Source organism: Glycine max, chromosome 13 (genome assembly GCF_000004515.6).
Source record: "Glycine max cultivar Williams 82 chromosome 13, Glycine_max_v4.0, whole genome shotgun sequence".
NCBI classification, from domain to species: domain Eukaryota; kingdom Viridiplantae; phylum Streptophyta; class Magnoliopsida; order Fabales; family Fabaceae; genus Glycine; species Glycine max.
In genome coordinates this window covers 15967055-15973600 of record NC_038249.2, presented here as the reverse complement: position 1 = coordinate 15973600, position 6546 = coordinate 15967055, and the positions used below count along the sequence as shown (strand labels likewise).

The window sequence follows — 6546 nt, the reverse complement described above, 5'->3', positions numbered from 1 at the left end:
CACCCATCTTCGTATTGTTTGTGGTACACGTGGATTGCACGTGATTTAATGCGTTAACATACAAAGACGGGTTTACCCGAAGAGCCGTCGTTATATGTTTAGTATAGACACGTGGTGGCCCCCTGGTGGTTGTTGTTGTTGTCATTCAAAGACGGTCTTTGGTAGGACCCGTCGTTGTATCCTAAATTGTATCACGTTTACGACACGTGCTTCTTACTATCTCTTACGTTGGCGCGCCGTATCACTTCTTTTCTCCATTTTTTCGACTACTCATTATTGCTTTGGCGCCCTAGCTACACAGAGCATCTTCTCCGACAAAGACCATCGTCTCCGACAACCACCATCTCGTGTCCGTTGCGTCTCGTTCCGTTTGAAGCCGCCGCCGACAAAGGTATGGGTGCATTTAGCTCTTCTTTGTGTATCCCTTCATTTGCATGTGTTATATTCCTTCATTCATGTTATGATTCTGCTTCGTTGTCGTCTCAGACCCTTGGTTGTTGTTGGTTGTCTTCATTGTGGTCTACATTGTACTGTTTAAGGAAGATAAGCTGGTTCCATAAGGTAAGATACATTGTGTGTTTTGTGAGAGAAAGTACGATTTTTGTCTACCTTCTTATGTAATCTGCAGCTATGGGTTGTAAATTTTTTTTTTTTTTGCGTTTCAGTGGGGTTTATGTGGGGCTCGTTGATGAAGCTGACTTGCGAGCAGTGAGTGAACGACTTTCGGGAACAGCCTGCTGCCATCCTTCATCAGTGGTGTGTCATCCTGTGCCACATTATCAGTTTCGTTGAGCGTTTGGTCTAAGTTAGTACACTGAACTTGATGAAACCCATGATGTTTAATTTGAGCTTCAGATTTACTGTCTTCATGTTTAGTTGTGTCTGTAATTGAATAAACTGGAGAATAAATTATATATAAGTATGTTGTTTGTAAAAGTTTTATTTAATGAATTACATAAGTAAATTGATTTATTTTATAATTGCCGTTAAGATGAAACATTTTGGTAGTTGCAGTAGCTTGTATGAAATGTTATGAGTACTGATGGAAAGAGTTGAATCTCCCTCTGAACCCCTTTTCAACTCATCCCCTAACTAACTCTCTAATTATTCAACTAACTATGGGGGTTACATATTAATACTGGTGATTTTTTATTCTGATCCTGGAAAGGTACTTGAGCCACTTTTAGAAGTCCTAGAATTAAAACTGAACATCTTAACTTCATCAAAAGAAGGGTAACCACTGTATGGTAAAGCACATTCAGCTCTAGACCACGTAGTAGCTGATCTTATTTTTCCAAGCAAACTCATTTCCATGTTATCTTCATCAGACTCAATGCTGTCAATTTCCACCTCCAAAATTTTCACAACCTGCCTCATTGTTGGTCTAATACTAGGGTCTGTATGTGAACACAACAAACCCAAATGAAGCAATCTCTCACCTTCCTCTATGGTGTATCCCCCTTTAGCCTTCAACCTTTCATCAACTGCACTGTGCAATTGGCCTTGCACCATTAAGGACATCAGCCATTCAATTAGCCCCGACTTATGTTCTTCAATAGGTCTTCGTCCGCAAATTACTTCCAACACCAATATTCCAAAACCAAACACATCAGACAAAGTTCACGTTGTTCCTCTTTGAATCACTTCAGGAGCAATGTATCCTAGTGTCCCTATTACTCTTGTTGTGCTGACCACTTGTCCCTGATAATCATGCATACGAGCCAATCCAAAATCTCCCAGCCTTGCATTCATGTCCTTATGAAGAAGAACATTGTTTGCTTGAATGTCCCTATGCAAGACCTTAACTTCCCAACCCTCATGCAGGTATAGAATCCTTGTGGCTACATTTTTCAAAACTTGAATCCTTTCTTCCCATGTTAGCATCATTCCCTCTTCACACTCAAATATCCATTTATCTAAACTTCCATTGCTCATGAAGTCATAAACTAGAATCAAATTTCCCTTTTCTTTTTTGCACCAGCCTCTTAATCCTACAAAATTTCTGTGCTTCATTCTGCCAAGGCTTGAAACCTCGGCCAAAAACTCTCTCATCCCTTCTTCCCTTTCTTGAGGAATTCTCTTGACTGCAACTTCTACCCCATGCAAAACCCCTTTATATACCTTCCTGGTCCCTCCTACAGCAACCACATTCTCTTCAGAAAACCCTGTTGTTGCTGCATCGATCTCATGGAAACCTATCCTGTGAGGCCAATACTCCAGTTCCCAATCTTCAACTTCTTCTTGTGTCTTTCTTCTGCGGAGAACGAAAAATGCGACATAACCAAAACCAATGATTAACACAAACACAATACTGGTGACACCTACCGCGAAAGCTTGTGCTCCAGGAAACCACTTTTTATGATGAACAAATGAAGGCAAATTTTCTGTCACTAATGTATCACCAATTGAAAAATTTGAATCACTAAAACTCCAAGCAAGAATCTTAGCACTGTCTATTATCCTCCCTGTTGAATAATTATTTGATATCAGTAGTGATGTTTTTGTTCTTCAACTGGGTGTTGACATCAGCCACAAACAGTTCACTTTTCCTGGTTCCTGATGCTGTAGTAGTCTTTGTATTGTGAAATTTGAAATTAATATTGTTGCAAAGGCAGAACAATGGAAATTTCAAAATATGAAAGTGCGAACTCACATGTGGAAATCTATCAATGAATTTTGCTGCATTAGCAACTTCAGTGGCAGCTCTGATTTCTTCATTTGTTGCCCCATCCTTACCATAGGCAATGTTTTCTTTGATGCTGCAACTGAAGAGTATTGGTTCCTGACTGACAAGGCCTATAAGCTTTGGTTAAGGATTGACCCCAGGCCTAAACCAGCAACCACTCCATCTTGCACTGCAGTCCTGTAAGCTTTGGTTAAGGATTGATTGTATTGAGCTATAGCTTGACTCTCGCCTGTAAATGATGCAACCTGCATTGGAGGAATGTGTATCTTTTATATTCTACTGTCTACAAACATGTAAAAGAACAAGATTGACAAGTTCCATTATGAAGATTGGCATACTTGTCGAATTGAATCAATTGTGCGCTCTACTACAGTTGCTGCTTCAGAATAAGCTGCTTGTCCATGGGATGGCAACTTTGCAAAAGTAAAGCTCATCATGGAACCAGAGATTACAAGAGGTGGAATACAAGATAGAAGGACAAGGGTTAGAAGCCAACCCTTGATGAATGCTATGACTAAACGTCCTAAAAAACATGCCACACACTGTATGAATTTTCCTACCTGGTATTATCACACAAAGGATAAAGAAAAAGTTAATTTTTATTTTTATTTTAATTTTGTTGTAGAGGAAATAGTGATGATTTGGTAGTTGTAGCTTTTCATTAATACCTTCTCTCCTAGGGCTTCTTGAATAAGAAGTGTGTCACCTGACATCCTTCCAACAACCTCACCAGTATTGGTTTCCTTGTCAAAGAAGCTGATATCTTGCCTTAAAATTGCTCTGAGGTATAAGCCTCTTATTCTTGCTGCTTGTCTCTCCTCGGTGGACACCCAACAAGCAACCTCTGAGTAATCGTTTACCCAACATATCCAACCATGAACACTCCTTCATACTTGATTCACTTCTTGTTTGTTCTTTTAATTGGTTACTTTCATCCAATAGTCTTCATGATGCAAACCATTTACCTTTCAAAATTTAACCTATACCTCAATTTTTTTCTTGTGTTTTTCGTGTAATTATATAATGAAAAGAGAATTTATCTCTAACTTAGAGATTTTTCATTTGTTGTTTGTATAAATGCTGTTAATAAAAATACAAAGTATATATCCCTAACTTTTGGCTTGTTGTTTATATAAATGTTGTTACTAATGGAACGTGATTGAAATGAAGATAGTAAGACACAAAAATACTTTGTATAAATACTGAGGCTTGAAATACTCCTTGTGATTATTATTAAGAGAGTGCAAACTAAAGAAAATATTACTGAACTGAAATGGAACAAAACACTTTGGTTAAAAAACCTTAGACTTGATTTCAGCTGCTAGCCCTTATGGGTAATCCACTATTCATTATAGTAAATGTTAGTTAGTATCTTATCACATCATGCTAAAAAATGATTATGTTGCTCTAGATCAGTATCTGTCTATGATCTATGGTTCCGATTTATTTTATATGCAACTTATGAAATTATAAGACTGACTTGGTAGGGTTGAATTGTCGATCTAAATAAAAAGAATTTTGTTTCAACTTGAATCTAATTTAGGAACATCTCTAATAAATTATAAGGTTGTATAAATGAATTAAAATTTATATATTCTCTTTTATGATCTCTAATTAAACTATGAAAAATTAATAAAATAACAACTAAGAAGTTGTCTATACTAGTATATTCAATTTTTTTCTTCCTACCCTTAAAAGTAAGAATCTGTCTTAATTTATTTTGCTTTTCTCAATACATCATAGGACCTATTTTTATTTATTATACCATGTGTTTTTTTATACATGTGTGTGACTTGCTTGGTCGGCTTTTCACTCAATGAACAATACTAGTGGCACTGTTTTTTTAACAGTATTTTTATCATTGATTGAAAAGGTTTAAAATTTATTAGGTGATGAGTACTACTTCTAAATATATATACAAAAAGAGTTATTAAATGGCCTGTGTGATCCATCAAAATTCAAGATTTTTAATAATAATATATTTGAACCAATCATATAGATTATGTTGAAGAAAAAGATCCAGATAAATACAGTGTTACTAAAATGGTCTTCATTCCTATTAATTATTTAAGAACTTCAGTTTAATTCTAAACCATCATTTTGTTGAAGTTAGCAAGAGAAACAGAAGGGTACAGCAGAGGGGGCTTGGTGGGGGCTTGTTGTCTATTGTAGGGAAAGGTGGGGGCTTGTTGTCTATTGTTTGTTTTTGTTCCTGCTAGTACAAGATTCCTTCTATGTATATCTTGAAGTACCTCTGGTACTTTTTATTAATATAAATTATCTTTGCATTTCAAAAAAAAAAAAATACTATTTAATACCTTTAACAACTAGAAAGAGTAAAAAAAAAAATAATAAGAACAGAAATACCAAGATATTAATGGAAGATCGGAGCATCCTGGTCGTGTACGTGGGGCTGGGACAGGGGTTACAATTACGCAATACTTTGGTCCATCATCGTGTCGGTCTACCAGTTCATCAAACATCATTGTAGAACAGTTGGCTGATATAATTGGTAACCTAAAAGAAGAATGGCAAAGACAGGCTGAACAAGAAAACATTAAAAGAGAGGAGGTGTGGATGAGGAGGGTTGAAGAGGAAAAACAGCGCACTATGGACACATTTAAAGGACAAATACAAGAAGCTATCAAGTTGGAGTTGTCACAAATTGTATCACAACATTCAGCCCCACTTCAGCCAAATGATATACAAGTATTAGCAGCAAGGGTAAGCACGAAGGGAAGCTGTGCAGCAGCAGAGACAAATGCATTAGCTAAAAAACCCTCTGAGTTGAATGTTGAATGGTGACAATGTCGGCCTGCATGTAACCGTTGAGAACTCCAACAAATTAGTGGCAGTGGGCAAACGGTGCGACAGTTTTGGCACCATCCACAACGTGCCCTATGCTGATGATGTTGTTCGCGTGAGTGTGGTGGAAGTTATTTTCGGTGATGCGGAGGTTCCAATCCCTACATCAGAAATAAAGTTTGTCAAAGAAGCTTTAGGTAGTTTTGTTCCATGGCCAACACATTTGGTCAAACCCATCTTGCCTGAGGTACGTAATAACATTAATTCCTATAATTTAAAATGGTTACTTACGTAAGTCTTTTTTAAATGTTTTGTACTCCTGTAGGAAGCAGAGAAGGATGTGAGCTCACCATTGAAGACTGTTGAGGAGGAAAAGGCAGCTGAGGTTATTGATCCATTGGGAGAGTTGGTGAAGAACTTGTTCGACATTTACCAAAGGCCTGTTGAGGTGTCATGGGATGGTGCTAAATTTGGGATCAATAATGTCAAAGATGGCTTCTTCATCACACACGCTGATGTGAGCGAGATAATATTAGGAGACAAGTGTTTAAACATCTCCATTCTACAACTATGGCTTATGTAAGTGTATACCCATATTAGCTCAAACATTTGTACACTGTAGAATTGAGTTAGCTACCTTAAATAACCTATTAACTGTATTTTATGAAACCATGAATTTTACATAGGTTTATTCATGATTGGAGTGCGAGCATTGGTTATGGACCATTGTATGGGTTCCTTGAACCTCAGTGTATCCACAATGCAAGCAGTAGACGTCAAGAGTGTGAAAATTACATTGGAAGGTGGTTGAAGGAAGCAGGAAAACAAATTTACATAGCACCTTATTTAAACCAGTAAGTTGAGCAAATAATGTTGGTCGAGTACGGTAATGTTTAACATATTGACTTAATGAAGTATCTTTACCTGTTCAGGGCCCATTGGCAGCTCGTTGTATTGTGCCCAGGCGACAATGTAGTGGTTTGGTTTTGTTCTTTGAAGAAGAAGCCGGATGCTACCATCAAGGGTGCAGTAAACAGGTTAGTGCTGCCTCTACC

The 6546-nt window shown here is 37.3% G+C and overlaps 1 pseudogene; it reads right to left on the bottom strand.

Moving 5' to 3' along the window:
* Positions 1 to 854: 854 nt before the first annotated feature.
* LOC100809728 (L-type lectin-domain containing receptor kinase VII.1-like) lies at positions 855 to 5172 on the bottom strand (annotated as a pseudogene).
* Positions 5173 to 6546: the final 1374 nt, after the last annotated feature.